This window comes from Plecotus auritus (genome assembly GCF_963455305.1).
Source record: "Plecotus auritus genome assembly, chromosome: 1".
In the NCBI taxonomy this organism is placed as follows: domain Eukaryota; kingdom Metazoa; phylum Chordata; class Mammalia; order Chiroptera; family Vespertilionidae; genus Plecotus; species Plecotus auritus.
The window spans coordinates 52235996-52253368 of NC_137770.1; the positions used below are offsets into that span (position 1 = coordinate 52235996).

The 17373-nt window shown below is 43.1% G+C and overlaps 1 protein-coding gene and 1 long non-coding RNA gene across 4 annotated transcripts in view; both read right to left on the reverse strand.

Moving 5' to 3' along the window:
* LOC308246765 (gamma-secretase subunit APH-1B-like) overlaps positions 1-17373 on the reverse strand; it is a 159885-nt gene that overhangs the window by 114887 nt on the left and 27625 nt on the right. The window lies entirely within an intron of this gene.
* LOC308246265 lies at positions 13613-16426 on the reverse strand. The gene is made up of 3 exons (XR_013960385.1): positions 16275-16426; positions 14965-15084; positions 13613-14010 (listed from the first exon to the last, which is right to left on the reverse strand). It is a non-coding gene; the product is annotated as an uncharacterized lncRNA (long non-coding RNA).

A 17373-nucleotide genomic window follows, 5' to 3' on the forward strand; every position in this document is an offset into this window, starting at 1 on the left:
ATCAGTTTCTCTTTTCTGAGTCCTGACAAAAGAAATATATGACTCAACATTTAAAAAAAAATAATTAAAGGATTTCCTTGAGGTCAGTATCAAAGAAAAGGTAATTTCATCTTAATCACCCAGGAGCTAATAACCTGGGCTTTGGACTTTGTGACATTTGTTTTTCCTTCCCCCTTCTCATTAGCTTCTTGAATTGTAGATAATTCTCTGCTCAGTAACATCTCCACTAGCCTATGGATACAGGCCATTAGTTGTGCTTAATCAGAAGTAACTTCAAACAACAGAGTTCAACCAAAGGTAGAAATCCTGGAGCTTACAGATTATCTGTAGATTTCTATTATTGGTGCTTTTTCTAGCCCTCCTAACCGTAAAATTTCATTCATTGGAGTTATTAACATATGGACTGTAAGAAATTGACAAATGAAAGGGACTAAGTTTGGCCAGACCAGCTGTGAGATCCTACCTCAGGGGCCTCTGATTTCTAAGACTAGCTTCTGCTTTAAAATGCTATAAAACCAATAAATATAGAGATCATTTATTGTAATGTTTCCAAAGTTCACATCTCAGCATCCTGAGTGAGTCAGTAGATATTAGTAGATGAAACTAGAAGAAAGGGTTTCATGGCCAAACCCTTTGGAAAAATGCTGCTGTCATAGTGTTTTGATGGTACAACTTCTCAGAACCCTTAATATGTTGATGTGCAGTGTGCACACAACTGGGTGTGGTGTGCACTCTCCCCACACTCCTGCCTGAAGCCCCTTTTTGACCACCTTATGGGACTGTGTCCTGCAGAATATATGTTGAGAAACTCTGATTTAATCTAAACCCTTCATTTTAGATACGAAGGTCTACATTGTGAAGTCCTACTGGACCCAGACCACCTGTTCCTGCCTCCCGGAACAGGTGTTCTCCTGAATCCCAGGGCAGGGGTCTCATGCAGCTTCTGTCACTTATCACATCCACAGAACCATCAGCCAAGGAGGTGGGGGTGCGAAATGGCTGTTTCCTCCCTACCTGGGGCAGTTGCTTTACCCCCAAGTCCTGGGGGGCTGGCAGACATTGTATTAAACTGAAGTGAAAGTCATCTTATGTGCAGAGGCAAATTCACCCAGAATTCTGAAAGTGCAAAAAACTAGATTCTTAAATCTTTGGATGCTGTTTGAAAAAACAAACAAAACCAAACACCACTAATGTAGTAATTAAGCTAATATAAGCCTTTTTCTTTTGTATTAGTCTGTATTTTGAGTGAGTTGTAGGATGTTAGAGGGTCACATCACACCCAGGCTAACTTCCTAGAGTGACATGTAAATTCTGTAAAATGATTTGCACAATAAAATGTTTTTAAAGGAAAATTATTTCAATTTCTTGTAGGCATGGATTATATTCATATTGTATACCTAATGACTAACACAGGGCTTGGCATATATTAGGCACATGGTGGTATTTTTGCATTAATTAGTAAATTATAATCTGATGATTTGACTTTAATAATGGTAATAATATATTAATGATATCCTACCTTTTAAAAAATCTCAAAGATAAATTCCTTGACCTGGTTGAGATTTATAAACTGGTTAACATTCCTTATTGAAATCTTTAATTTTAATAAACAATTGCACTGTGATGTGATGTTTCTTTTAGGTAATAATAAATGAGCCCACTTCAATACTTGACTTTTAAACACAAGCACACAGACTTCTAACTGGAATGAGCCAGTAGATAATGAGTCCTAACTTCCAGTCATTGTAGAATTCCCCTTTCAGCCACTTGGACTGTAGTAAGCATCCTCAGAGACATCGCACATAATAATGAATCTGAAGAAATGTGTGATCCTGGAGGGCCTTCTGGGTCATCAAAGACGGATGAAGTCATGTTGGTAAATTAGTTTGTATTCTATATTTTCATTAATTTAATAAAAACTTTTTTAGTACCTACAATATATAAAGCAATTCACTAGGTACTATAAGGAAATAAAGATGAAATTTATACAGACCATCTCTTAAGAAGCCTATGTTCTGGAAGGAGAGGTGGGGCACACACATAAATAATTACAATGCTCGGTAAAATTAGGATATGCAAGTAATATGCTATTGTGTTAGTTTATGGTTCTTTCAAATTAGTTTATTTTTCTTACAAAACTGGTAGTCTATAGCTACACAGATTACCCAGTGTATTAGAACGCCCCATTCCCTAGCTACTCTGGATATATAGAAGGCTACATCATTTGGTTATCAGTGATATTAGATTTTACTAGCAGTCACCAGCACCATTAAGAGCCATGCTTCTTATTAGATGGCGAGACAGGACCATCCTAGCAAGATCTATTGACTAGCACTAAGTCACTTACTGTGGACATACAACTTGCCTGAACTGGATGGGCAAAGAGGATGACATGGGAACCTGAATTGTGGTGGGAGGCTGTGGGTCTGCTTTCAGGAAGCTGGATACTTGTGTGGGCAGCAATGCAGTAGTAGACGGGCCAAGCTGTCAAGTGATAACCAGAAATGGGGTCAGTGTAGGCACACAAATTGTTGCTGGCTCTGCAGAGTGGTTTTGACTGAACGGAGAGTGAATTTGTCGGGGAGGAGACTATGGGGGCAGGAGAAAGACCTGTCTCTCCACACCCTAGAAGTCACTACCACCTGATGTTGGGAATTGACTCTTTTATTCTGATTTGGCCCATATTTTTGTCTCCACTTAAAAAGCAAAAAGAAAAATGTAAGGAAATAGTTTATATAACTAACATGTGAAGAGCATTATGGAAATACCTCCTTTATATATTAGGAACAATGCTGTCAGAGAAGGTGGGACTAAAGCCTTGGACTGAGCCATGATTCCAGAATTCTGTTAGCATTGTTAACATAAACACATGTTAGCATAACACAACAAATTAGCATCAAAGTACACACTTTACACCTTTCCCTGTTGACCTTTTTGCCTTGAGAATTGATGATAAAAAAATAATTTTTATGTGTGGACATAGTTCCTTTAAAATTAAATGTTGTGAATCATTAATTGTTTTAAAAATTGAGTTAATAAAGAAGCTCATAATTTTAACTTCTTTTCATGTCAAGCCAGGACTGTGATCATGACTGATTCTGAGGGGAATGCCATGGACACAGGGATTGGTTTGTACCATAGCTCCTTGCAACTTGGCTGACGCAAGGACCCCCTCCACAAAGGGCAAGGCAGCACACGCCCACCTGGTGGCCCAGAGAGTCATGCTTTCCTCCTTCCTCCCACTTGGTCCCTTTTGGGGAGACACCAGCAGGGTACCCACCCTAGGATCACCATCTAGAGCTTTGGTATCTGGTTTTTCATGGGAGCCCAACCTCTCCAGTAAAATATTTAAGTATGGAGTTTATTCATTTGGGTTCTAGCCCTTATACCTACTGCAGACCATGCCTACTGCCCAGAATAAGAAAGTTATCTGTGAAAGGCAGCAAACAAAACACTTGAAATAGCTCGTGCCGCTGTGTTTTACAGTTGAACAATTAATTATGCTATCCAGATTTGTACAGGTTCCAGTATTAACTCACACTTTTGGCTTATTTATTATTTGGCCAGATATCATTTGCTCTTAGGTCTTGGCAAGAAGAATCCTTCTCCTGAAGCCCCCTCCTTAGAAACCCCACCCTTGCCCTCCTGTGGCCACTCCTCCCCACAGGAATCCACAGGCCAGGTGGACATATTTACTCAGAGCCATGTCCCCCTCTTAGGCCACACTCTAGGAATTCAGACCTCAGAATTCCTGCCAAAAGCCCTGCTTCCAAGATTCGCGTGGGCCTCTTACCCTGATCTATCCTCCCAAGGCTGGACTCTGTCATTGCTATGGCACCACAGGCCCAAGCAGTGGCCAAAAGAGGTTGTGATGTGGCCAGAGCTTGAGCTTATGGGCAGGGGTCCTCATTTTGTGTGTGTATGAGGCCTGTCATGATGTGGGTTAGGTCTGCAGTGGGAAAGAAGAACATAGGTCCGGGCCAAGACTGCTCTCCATGAACCAGCGCACTCTGGTGTGGAGCTCTGAGGAGCCAGAAAACTCTAAATCCAAACCTATTTTCTAGGTCATTATAAACATATAGGGTGTCCCAAAAATGCATGTACACTTTGAATAATTATAAAAGCAGTGTTTATTAAAATACATCTCATTTTCAAAATTGAGCTATCAGCTGTTAAAGTGTGTATACATTCTTTTGGAACACCCTGTTTTTCTGTTAAGTAGGAAACTAGCTTGTCAGCTTCAGCTACAATTTTTAAGTATTTAGACACATGATATATGGGCCTCCATTTTTATTCTTGCCCTGGGCCTCACAAATATGGGGCTAGACCTGCTTTTGGAATAGGTTTGATTTTGAGTTTATTTTAACATCCTATATAATAAAACCCTAATATACAAATTGACCGAATGACAGAACAACCAGTCACTATGATGCACACCACCAGGGGGTAGACTCTCAATGCAGGAGCTGCCCCCTGGTGGTCAGTGTGCTCCCACAGGGAGAGCGCCAGTCAGCCAGAAGCTGGGCTCATGGCTGGCGAGCACAGCAGTGGTGGCAGGAGCCTCTCCTGCCTCCACTGCAGGCAGGCAGTAAGGAGCGAGGGGTCCCGAACTGCGAGAGCCCTGGACTGTGAGAGGGATGTCTGACTGCCGGCTTAGGCCTGATCCCCTGGGCCTAAGCCAGCAGTTAGACATTCCCTGAGGGGTCCCAGACTGCAAGAGGGCGCAGGCCAGGCTAAGGGACACCCCTCCAGTGCATGAATTTTGTGCACTGGGCCTCTCTATATATAATATAAAGGATTTGGTAACAGGGTTGAAGTGTGAGTAGTGGGTGGGCTGCTTTCCACCAGGTCAAATGTAGCACAGCTCCCAAGCAACATTTCAACTATGTCTCAGTGGCCCTGTTCCCTGGCCTTATAGGAGAAATTATATGTGTGTGCATATGTGTGTATGCGTGCATGTGTGTGTTTAACACCCATTAAGAACCGGAAGAATATGACTTAGCTATTTTGAATAATTCAAGCCCCACACTGTTGCTCTGGTTTAGCTTATTGCTGTTTCCCTGCCAAGCAACTCTTCCCAGTTGACTTCCTTAAGCTGCTTGGAGTTAAGAGCTGGGCACTTTGAAGGCCTCTTCCAAGCAAAAAAAGAGAAACTAGAAAGGGAATTGGGCCAGGCGTCCTTGATTGAACGCCACTTCACTTCAGCAAATCCCTAAGCCTTTCTGTCTGTTTTGTCAGCTGTAAAATGAGCAGACTAATTCGGGCCTACCACAGAGTGGCAGGTTTAATTAGTGATGATGGGGACAGGCTTTGTAATGTAAAGTTGTATATACATGAAAAGAAGCACTGGAGCCATATTATCTAAAGTCTGGAGTGCATCCTGCTTTCCACGGCCACAGTTAAGCCGCTAAGTCAGGATCACAGACTGCTACAGACTTCAGGGGTGCCGAAAAGCAGAGTTGGGTTCACATTACTTGGACAGAAAGCAGGGTTTGGTAATGGGAGTGGAGCACAGAGTGAGTAAGCAGTGCACAGTTCAGATTTCTGGCGGTACCAGGATCCAATGGGTCCAGCTGGTGGCAGGTGATGGAATGGTTTCTGCAATCAAAGTACAAAGAACAGGTGTACCCATTTATTCTTGGCATTGTCCTGGTAAGATCCTTGAGATTGGAAGTATCACACTGAAGGGAGATCTCTTTCTGAAGATCTTGCTGAGCTTCTTCCTGTTGTCCCTGCTGTGGTTTGCTGGCTGACAACTCACCTTAGCGGTGTTTTCTTCTGCAGCAGTGTGGATCAAGCCTGTCTTCTCCTTAGGGGGAACATTCCACAGTTCACTTAAAGACATGGCTACATGACCAATCAGAAATCATACCCAGCCTGGTGAGAATCACACCTGGGAATCGTTGGTTACTTTGGCTAATATGGGATTTCTGTCTCTCTCACACAATTCATCTAACAACATTCATATATAGCAAATCATAACTTTTATATACTTAGTAGACATCTCTGCTTCTCTTAATCTCCTGGAGCCTTTGTGTTCCTAGGATGGTGTAATATTCATATTATATTATAACTATAGTAGAGGCCCGGTGCACGATATTCATGCATGGGTAGGGTCCCTAGGCCTGGCCCGTGATCAGGGTTGATCAGAGCCTTCCTTCACTTCGTGCTGCCCCCTGGTGGTCAGCACACATCATAGCAAGTGATCGAACTCCCAGTCTCCTGGTCGAACTCTGAGGGGACACTTTGCATATTAGCCTTTTATATATATAGATTTGTACAGCTTATTCCTTAATATTAGATGACTTGGAGCTGCTTGAAAACCCTGAGATCTTAATCATTTTCTCATTGCCCTTGACATCAGTGCCTTCCTTATAGGAGACACACACACACAAAAAAAAACACTTGTTCAAATGCATTTAAAATAAAAAGACCTAATGAGTAAGGAACAATGACAGGAATGGTAATGGGAGTAAAGTGCAGAGTAATCCGTGCATTAGGAAGGCTTAATGCCCATTAGGGAGCTTCATTTTCAAATATTTCATAATATCTTGTTGGAAGATCTAAGCATATTATATTGATTAAGATCAAAGGTTTTCAGCCAGACTTAGACTTATATCTTGGTTCAGCAAGTTACCATCCGTGTGACCTTGGGAATGGTTCTGTGCCTTAGTCCCCTCATCTGTAAAATGAGGATAACACTACTATCCATCTTATAGAGATATTGTACAGAGTAAATGAGATAATCCACGTAAAGTGGTTCACAGAGTGCTTGGCACAAAGTAAGCACTCTTGATATTATGGTCATCATAGGCTGTAGGGGAAGGAGTCTGGGTTGCTCTCAGAGGCTAAGAGTAAGCCTTCAGATTTAACAACCTGCCCCCAGAGCTCCCTTCTTGCCACCTATGAATCTGAAGCACGATCCATTAAGGTCAGAACTTCCAGATTTTCTGCTTCTATCCCCTGATTTCAGGTTTTATTCTTTGGATAGTTAAAGAAGTATGAATAAGACAGTTTTCATTTAGACATAATATGAAGGCTGTTTAAAAAGGCACTTTGCAAATTAATTACTTGTGTCTATGCATAAGTAATTTTGTTGCTTGTAAAATATATTGTTAGGCAATGTGGATCCTTGTAAACAGGCTCAGTTCCAATATACTTTGTATGTTTTTAGTTTAAACTGGCTTCTCCCCTCACCGTGTGGTCCCTAGCTTTGATTATTCTACATGAAAAAAAAAAGTTTTTTGTTGCATATATTCATCACCGATTTGCTGACACTCACGAAGGTGTTTTCAGTTAACAAGCTATGTCCCGTTACTGTTCAGTGTTTCAGGGAGAAGGGTGAAGTCTTAGACCGCTGGAGGGAGTAGTCACCTTTAGGATTTCCATTCAGTCTATGCCTCCTTTCCTAAGAGCTTTCCCCAGTCCCGCCCACGGGGGCGGGCCCCAGGAGTCACTATCACCCCAAGTGCCCACAGGTTATTAGAGTAGATACTCCTGACCCAAGCTGAGACAACCAGAGTCTTTTCCACGGCACACGGCCTTTTGGTCAGTCACTACTGGCCCTGGAACCAGGACAGCATATAACAGGGAGCTGGCATGGCCATTCTCACTGTGTGTTCTGGGAGGCAGAACAAACTGGGATGTAGAGAAAGGAGACTGAAATGGTGTCAGGGAGAAGTAGAGACGAGAAACCAGGTCACCCCTGAGAGAAGAAGGGAAGTAGCAAAAGAATAGCCATCTCTGTTCCCATGGCCTTGCAGGGCTTTGTTCTGACCCCCAGGAAGCCCAGCTACCCTTCCTGCCCTGGCCCAGGTCCGGTACTCTCTCCATTTTAGTTCAGGCAAGCTTAAGATGTATCTGTTACATGAAACCCAAAGAGCCTTGGCTAAGAGTGAGCTGGCACTGAGAGAGAGGCTAAGCCAGGGATTCTGATTACACAGGCAATGTCTGCCTGATGAGGACCACCTGGGTGGTCCATTCACACTGACCTGCCAGAATCAGACATGCACACAAGTAGTTTTTGCTGATGATAAAATTGAATGGAACAGATTCAGAGTAATTCCTGAAAGAAAGTTCTCTCTTAATCACTTCCTGATATACTTTCTTGTATAGTAAGGTAAATAGGTGGCAGTACAGATGTCACACCCAGGATTTTGTCCAACCCTAAATCTTTCTATAGGGGTATGTGTGTCTGTGGCTGTCATTGGTCATGCTGTGGCAGCAAAAACAAAAATACTGGATAGGCACTGGTCTCTTCTAATAATCTGTCAGTCCCTGTTGCTGAGCCACTGGACACTCGTCCACAGCTTTGGCCCTGCACCAGAGTCAGTGACAAATCCTGTCTCCAGCTGAAGGCTTTGAGAAGCTGTTTCAGTAGTTCAGGGGACACAGTTAGGTTACCCTGTGGCTTGTCTTGCTCTGACCAAATACCCTGGGCTTGGGTATCTGGTTCTGGCTTCTGGGCTTCTGCCTTTATCCTGACACAGTCTCAGTTCGGATTCCCTCTTGCAGGACCTGAGTCCTTGATTGCTCGGGCTTCCGCCCTGCCTCCATTACCTGGCCAGAACCCTGGTCTCTTCAAAATCAGGACTCTAATTTGATTACATATATTTTCCCCCATAGCATACCTGAAATGCAGACCAAGCTGGGAGTTTGCTCCCTGCCCCTGTCTGTCTGATCTACACTGCCAGTCTGGGTCACTTACACTGTTCTTCCCAATATCTCCCCACCATCCCACCACCCCACTTCACCACCACCAAAAATCACATTTGCTCTGCTTATGGGACATCTACCTTTTACTACCTTCCAGATCTAAATCACCATGTCACCTTTTACTACTCTGAGGAGCCACATGGTCCTGCAGCTCTGTCTGCCTGGCAGACTTCTGCCCACCAACTTTGACTGGGCACCAATTACAAAGCCTACCTCACAGCAGGTTGACAGAAAGACAGTGTGGTGTGGTGGGATAAGCATGACATGAGCATGGGCATCCCGAGTAGATCTGGGTTCAAATCCTTGCTCCTTCACTTGCACAAGTTTCTTAATTCCTCTAGAACTCAAAAGGATTGTTGAAAGGATTACATAAGATAATGTATCTGGCAAAATTTATTAGTTTTTGAAAAAAATACAAAATTGAGCCTGGCCGGCGTAGCTCAGTGGATAGAGCGTTGGCCTGCGGACTGAAGGGTCCCAGGTTCGATTCCGGTCAAGGGCACGTACCTTGGTTGCGGGCACATCCCCAGTAGGGGGTGTGCAGGAGGCAGCTGATCGATGTTTCTAACTCTTTATTCCTCTCCCTTCCTCTCTGTAAATAATCAATAAAATATATTTTAAAAAAATACAAAATTGAGTATTTAATAAGATACATCTGCCTTTCTTTCCTGCACTTATGTTTTTTTAATAGATTTATTGGGATATAATTGATATATCATTCAACCCATTGGTTTAAAGGGTATACTTCAATGGTTTTTAATATATTCCCTGGACTTAGATTCCAATGTTTTTTAGTATATTCCCTAGACTTAGATTCCTTAAAATGCAATTATAGCATAAGGGATATGAAATTTAGTAACAGTTTAAAAATTAAGGATTTTATCAGCTATATGTTTATGCAAATCAACCATGTGGTGCCATTGCATTGCCCAAAAAGCTAATGTGATACTGGGCTGTATTGACACAGATATGATGAGCAGACTAAGACAAGTAATGGTGCCATGTTATTCTGAGCTAGCAATGTGTTAAGTCATTGGGCCTATTTTAAGAGGGATATGGACAAACTGGAGCATGTCCAGAGAAACATGAAAAGGGTGATGAGAAACTGCAAAGACGTAGGAGCCTGTGATATTCATCCCGAAGAAGTAAAGCCATCCTCAATTAGCGCTGGGGGTGTCATTTGGAAAATAAGTGAAGGTATTTTCTATGTTCCCTTCCTAGACCGGAACCTCAATATGTGAATTTAAGTTAAAAAGCAGATTTTTACATGATTTAAGGAACAATTAGAGCTATCTAAAATCGGAATGAATTGTTCCTTCCTAACCTGAAATTCTATATTTAATATAAACCTCTTTATCTGTAAGTCAGAGAGCAACATCTTATAGAGCTCTTACTCTGTTATATGTTGTGCTCAGGTTGGCAAAATGATAAAGTAAGTCAACTCTTCATTATTCAAGGCCATCCAGTTTGGGTTTGTCTAGTAGTCCACTCTTTCTCTTATTTTTCATTCCCATTGTCTGATTTTTGACCTGAGGAAGGAGAAAAGGAAGCCCAAAATTGTCAATATGGATTTTTAATCAGTAGTTCTGATGATAATGGCAATATTCCTAAAATAACATTTTGGCATTACCCGAACAGGAGTTTCTGCTCATCTCTTCCCCATTCTGTGTAAACTAACTTCATCTTAGTATTTGACATTGGCCATGGTGGCAACATTTATGGAAATTAGCAAACACTGCAGACCAGTAGCACAACTCTCCCCCCAGCTCATTTCCCAGTGCTCCACTGCTTCAGTCTCTGCTACCAGTGACTACCAAGCTGGCACGAGTAATAATGAAGACAGACCTTCTACAATATTTTGGACTATATGTTTCTATAAAAAATACATTTAGAGCCAATGGTATTTACTTCATGTAAGGGCAATTTGGAATTTAAGCAGTTTAATATAGTTAACGAGTTTCAGATGAGTGGAATACTTAGGAGAAAATATTTGTGGAAGACTAGTCTCGCTCTCCACTGCCTTCTAGGCCATACCTTTTTCCTTCAGGAAAATCCAAATAATCCCGGTCTACACAGCTACTTTCGGAGTGACCATGTAATAGACGAGGAAGACATCTCCAAGACAAAGGCCCTATGGAAGCAGAATGGTACAGCTCTCCAAGGCCAGTGCTTGTCCTGCACAAGTGCCTCCTGTGCCACCTGTTGGATTTTGAAAGAGCAATCTCTCAGCATTTGATCAGAAGTAAGACTCCTGCAAACTTTCTGCAGATGGAATGTATTCACAATCTTTTCTCATGCATGACTGCTGTAAAAACGTTGCATTCTACCAATTATTTTTAAGGAAATCACCATCAGCCCAAGATTCCCAGAGCCAAATGATGTTTATATTATCAACAAGGTCTAGCAATTACAATTGAGCATTTATTGAGCACTTACAGCATACTATACACTTTACAAGTATTATCTCACTTTATATTCATTTAACCTTATGAAACCGGTATAAATATTTTCATTTTACAGGTGGAGAAACAGCTTAAAGGGGTTAAGTGGCTGTTAAGAGTTAAAAAGTTTCTGTGCTCCTAGGAAACAGGGTTTCTATTACCTACTGCTTTGTATATAGCAAACATTTCATAAATAGTTGAATAAGTTCTTTAATGTGTATAAATGAAATACCATTCTTAATACTTTGAACCCTTTGGCTCATTAGACTTTTAACCAGCTTTCATCATCTAATGGTAAAACAGAATGATTTCATTTATTTTGCCTGTACACACGTTCCAAGGGAAGAGCTCACTTTAAAATCTGACCAACCCCAAAATGACTTAGGATTTAGAAACAAGGTAACTGAGGCTTAGCCAGAATTAAGTGGTCTTTTCATCACACCAGGTTGTGGCAGAGGAAAAAGGTCAAAGGCATGCATCATGAAGAACCTAGTGAAGTTACAACTGAAATAGAAGGGTGCAGGTAAACTAGCGGTGCAACAGTCCTCAAAGAATGGCCATCCAGTTAGCTACGTTGAGTATGGCACTCGGTGGACACATCTCTGCACTTACTATGCACGGCACTAGGCATGTGGGGGGATGAAACCAAATCCTCAACTTAGGAAGCCTGTGGACTTTTAGGGAAGGGAAGACATAGACACATAAACACAGAAACTGAAGTTACAGTACAAAGGCATAAAATGAAAACCACACAAGACAGCAATGAGTATTAAGCAATGATTAATGTAAGAGCTGCAGGAGTTCAGAAGTAGGAGAGATTAATTACATTTGTATAAATTTTTGCTTACCTCAGCATCTTCATGAAACATCTTCACTATGAGCTGTGGGATGACAATGTAGTTTGAGAGAGTATCTGGCCTCTAAGCAGCGCACTCTTCCTTGGAGACTCAGGCAGGTAGTGAGACGATTTGCAAGAAGCAATAGGTGGAGAGATGAGGAGACCAGAGACCTGATCGTCAAGGCAGGCAAGACAATGCTGGGAGATCTCTCACCTGACTACTGAGGCTGGATATTAATGTTTTTTCTTCCTCTATGCATTTTCCCTATCTCTACCTTGAAGCAGGAATGGCCTGTAGTTCTTCCTGGGATTTGCTTTTGAAAATTTTGAGGCCTCAGGAGAACTTCAGTAGTTCTCAACTTGGCTCCTCATGATACCACCTGGGGAGTTTTAAAAGCTCTGCTGCCTGGGTCCCATCCCCAAATACTCTAATTTACTTGACCTAGGATGTTCCTTTGGGGATTCTAATGTGCAACCAAGTTGGAGTATCATTGATTTAAAGGATTCCTAGACACAGTAAGAGAGAATGAGATTTGCTGCAATGAACAAAATACCTTGGAGAAGCAGGGGAAAGGGGAAGCTTCCTTGCTCCAGTTTAGAAAAATAGCCTTGATTTGTTACCCTGGAGTAGTAGGAATCTGGATTCTGGCTTCCTGACAGCCCCACAGGTGTTGGTAGGAGGACTCCAGAGAGATGGCAGTGCGGTGTATCTAGGCCAGTACTTCTCACACTGGGATGTGCACACCAGTCACCAGGGCATCTTGTTAAAATGCAGATCCTGACTCAGAAGGTCTGCGTTTCCAAAAAGTTCCTAGGATTTCCCAGTGCTGCTGGTCCACAGAATGGCAAAGATCTGCATGGCTAGTACCCTAGGCGGTTCCCCCTTAATATTCCCATATTCATCTCAAGCCATGACCTGTTAAACCCAAAGGGTTCCGCAGGCAGGGACAACGGACATCCCTGGGGTAACCTGGTTTGATGACCGAGGAGCAGATGGCGCGCATCTGCAAAGCCTTCCAGGCTAAAATAAAAGGAGCACATCCCAGCAGGGAATGCCCATGTCCGGGTCCAGGCAGATTACAGATGGCCCATTCAATCATACAGGGACTATTTACAAGGCTGGGGCAGGGTTAACAGAAACCAACAAAAAATGTGGAGGCACCACCTCTCAGGCAGAAGAGGAGGGAGTAGTGACTGGAATCCCATGAGAGCTGTGGGAAAGGGACACCTGAAGCCACTGTTATTTGTAGAGAAACACAGCCACTTGGGAGAAAATGGCCCAAATACTCCAAACCAGCTCTTGTCCCACCCTGTCATTTCCTACTGATGCCTCCCATCGGCCTAACCAACTAGAAACCAGAGGGCAAGAGAACCCAGCTGCTGTAGCCCATCAAAGTCAGCCTTCTGGGCACAGATTGGGTGGTTTAAACAACAGCTATTTATTTCTCACATTTATGGAGGCTGGGAAGTTCAAGATCCAGGGCATCGGCAGATTTGGTGTCTGGAGAGAGCCATCCTCCTTGTTCATAGATGGCAGTCTTCTCACTGTCTTTACAAGATGGAAGGAAGCACTCTGGGGCCTCATGTATAAGGGCACTAATCCCATTGATGGGCTCCACCCTGGTGACCTGACCACCTCCTAAAGGCCCCACCTCCCAATATCACATATTGGAGGTTAGGATTCAACATATGAACTTGGGGCTGGGGGACACAAACATTCAGTCTATAACACCATCCCAACAAGGGCTCAGCCTCAGTCAGAAATTAAGTTGGTATGGAAAATAAAGAAAAGGACAGCACAGTCTGCATCTGAGACTCTTACCCCTAATAGATGGGAGCTTACCTGAGAGTGTCAAATGTCTTCATGAATGACAGATGGATTTGAACCCCTACAATGGAGCTTTTGGGACAATGGTTGTGACCCTGTTGAACTGGTGTGTAGAGAAGATGTGGACTTTCAGAAATTGCTGCTGATTTCAGGAATGTGTTGAGAATAAGTCACATGTGCTTTGAAACCTGCCAACAGGTGGACAATAGAAGGAAGGAAAAAAAGAATGCAGCCTTGTTGTAGCTTGCTGATGACACAGATTTCTCTGAGCTTCTCAGGAAAAAATACTCAGAAAGGCAGGAGTGTGACAAGTTATTTAGGCCCCCACCTCACACCCCAAATTTCTTTAAAACAAAACCTCTGACCATCTTTCTGGGAAAAGAAAGGTACAAGCCTGAGGAACTCTAACCCAGGGAAAAGTGGGAGCTGACCTATTTAGAAACAATCTTGGCTGGCTTGAAATTTAGCACGAGTTGAGTTCCTGGCTTATCCCAAACAGCTGTGAGTTTTCCCAGTGTCTGAAGTTGGTAAAGGGGGAAAGGAGAGGAGATGACTGCACTTCTGAGGTGAAGCGAACCAGGTGCTGACAGGGAGTTCAGCAGCACCTTCTCAGACCTGGCCAGAGGGAACAGCTGGCGCGTCCTCAGGCAGTAACCAGAACCCCAGCGGGGCTTCTCGTGGTTCTTTGGGAAGCAGGTGGGAGCTCCTCCTGCAGGATGCCTGAGAACAGGCCACCAAGGCAGCGGGTCTCGGGGTCCCTTCACCTGCCATCAGTGCAAGGGCCTGGGGGACATTTTAGGAGAAACTGAGTTCTGGAGGGGGAGGCAGAGTTATAAATACAGTTCAGGTCTTCTTGAGAGTTTTATTTCTCATGTTACCACAGTTTCTCAGAAGTTGGAGGGTTTCCACACTGTACTGGGCATTGGTTAAGAAACTGAAGCAATAACTAGGCCTGATCGTTAGAAGTTGTTCTGAAACCACCAAGTGCCAAATAAATTCCAGGTTAACTAAAAAGTTAAAGAATAAATATCACAACAAAAAAAAAATTAGAAGAAAATATAGGCGAATATTTAGCCGATTCTAAGGTGGCCAAGGCCTGTCTTAAAAAGGAAAACCCAATAGGTTTAAAATATACAGCATACCTTGGAGATATTTCGGGTTTGGTTCCAGACCACTGTAATAAAGCAAGTATCGCATTAAAGAGAGATGTAATCCTTTTGCTGGTGGAGAGTCTTGCCTTACATTTATAAAACATGTGACACCTGTGATACACAATAAAGCAAGATGCAATAAAATGAGCTATGCCTGCATTATACTGGTGTGTGTGTGTATACACAAACAATTACAATTTGCTGTATGATTTTTAAATCACACAAAAATAAAATTAATAGGATAAAATTAATAGAAAATAAATTGGGAAAATATTTGGTTAATATCCTTAATATAGAAGAACACATAAGGAGGAAATAAACGATCATCCCGACAGAAAACTGCTAATGAGCAATAAGCATAAGGGAAGTATTAATTAATACAACAGTGAAATATGGCAAAACACCATATAGTTTTTCTGAATTGGCTGAGATAGGGAAAAACATAATATCCAATATTGCCAAGGGTGCAAAAAAAGGGGAATTTTCAATCCATATGGAATGTAAATTGGTTTGACTTTTCTGGAAGGTAATTTGGTAGTTAATATTGTAAACCTTAAAATGTGCATAACTTTTAACTCAGAAATTCCTCTTCTAGCCAAAACCGGTTTGGCTCAGTGGATAGAGCGTCAGCCTGTGGACTGAAAGGTCCAGGTTCGATTCCGGTCAAGGGCATGTAACTTGGTTGCGGGCACATCGCCAATAGGAGGTGTGCAGGAGGCAGCTGGTCGATGTTTCTCTCTCATCGATGTTTCTAACTCTCTATCCCTCTTCCTTCCTCTCTGTAAAAAATCAATAAAATATTTAAAAAAAAGAAAAAAGAAAAAGAAATTCCTCTTCTAGAAATTTATTCTAAGAAAATAATCAAGGATGTGCACAAAGACTAATCTACAGGAATGTTTACCACAGTGTTATTTTAATATTGAAAACTTGGGGGTTGGTTGTATTGACTGTTAAGATTTGACAGAGTGCCCTAACCGGTTTGGCTCAGTGGAAAGAGCGTCGGCCTGCGGACTGAAAGGTCCAGGTTCGATTCCGGTCAAGGGCATGTAACTTGGTTGCGGGCACATCGCCAACAGGAGGTGTGCAGGAGGCAGCTGGTCGATGTTTCTCTCTCATCGATGTTCCTAACTCTCTATCCCTCTCTATTCCTCTCTGTAAAAAATCAGTAAAATATATTTTAAAAAAAGATTTGACAGAGTTGTGTGATGGGTACATGGGTCTTCATTATTGTATTAGTTTTCTATTGTTGCTATAACAAATTACCATAAAGTTAGTGGCTTAAAACAATGCAAATTTGTTACCTTACAGTTCTGTAGTTCAGTCTGACCCGGGTCTCACTGTTAAAATTGAGGGGCTGGCAGCAATGTGTCCCTCCTGGAGGCTCTTGGAGAGAGTCCATTTCCTTGCCTTTTCCAGCTTCTGGAGGCTGCTCACATTCCTTGGCCCATGGTCCCCTTCCTCCATCTCCAAAGCCAGCAACATAGTATCTCTCAGACCCTTCATCATCACAGCTTTTTTTTTTTTAAATTATCTTTCTGTCTTTTTCTTCCACTTTTAAAAGGACCCTTGTGATTACATTGGGCCTAGCAGGGTAACTCAGCATAATTTTCCTGGTTTAAAGTCAGCTAGTTTGTAACCTGTTCAACTTGCCATCCCATATAATAAAGAGCTAATATGCAAATGGTTGTCACACCCTCACACATCACGCCATAATGGCTCAGGCACTCAGTAATGGGGAGAGAGGAATGGGGATGAGCCAGGCGCAAATGAGCTCGTGAGAGAGGAATGGGACCAGCTAGGCTGTGGCCCAGGAGCAGGACAAGTCGTCTGTCCCTCAGTCCCGGTCCCCTGTGGCTGCAGCTGGCCTGGGCAAAGCCGGCCTGGGTCCTGGGTGCCTGCAGCTGGCCAGAGGGAGGGAAACCTGGGTCCCAGGTGCAGGGTGAGGCAGAGGCGGTTAGGGGTGATTAGGCTAGCAGGGGAACAGTTAGGGGCGATCAGGCTGGTAGGGGAGCTGTTAGGGGTGATCAGGCAGGCAGGCAGGCAGGCAGGCAGGCAAGTGGTTAGGAGCCAGTGGTGGTCCTGGATTGGGAGAGGCAGTTGAACATCCCCCGAGGAGTCCCAGATTGGAGAGGGTGCAGGCCGGGCTGAGGGACACCTCTTCCCCACCCCCACCCCCGTGCATAAATTTCGTGCACTGGGCCTCTAGTGTAACTATAAGTCTTGGGGATTAGGACATTGAAGACTTTGGGGGCCACTATTCTGCCTACTCAATTGTATTATTCTATACTAGAGGCCTGGTGTACGAATTCATGCATGGGTGGTGTCCGGTCAGCCTGCCCCAATTGGGGCTGATTGGACTGATCGGGCTGGGCTGGCCAAGGGGATGGGCCCAGCTTGGGG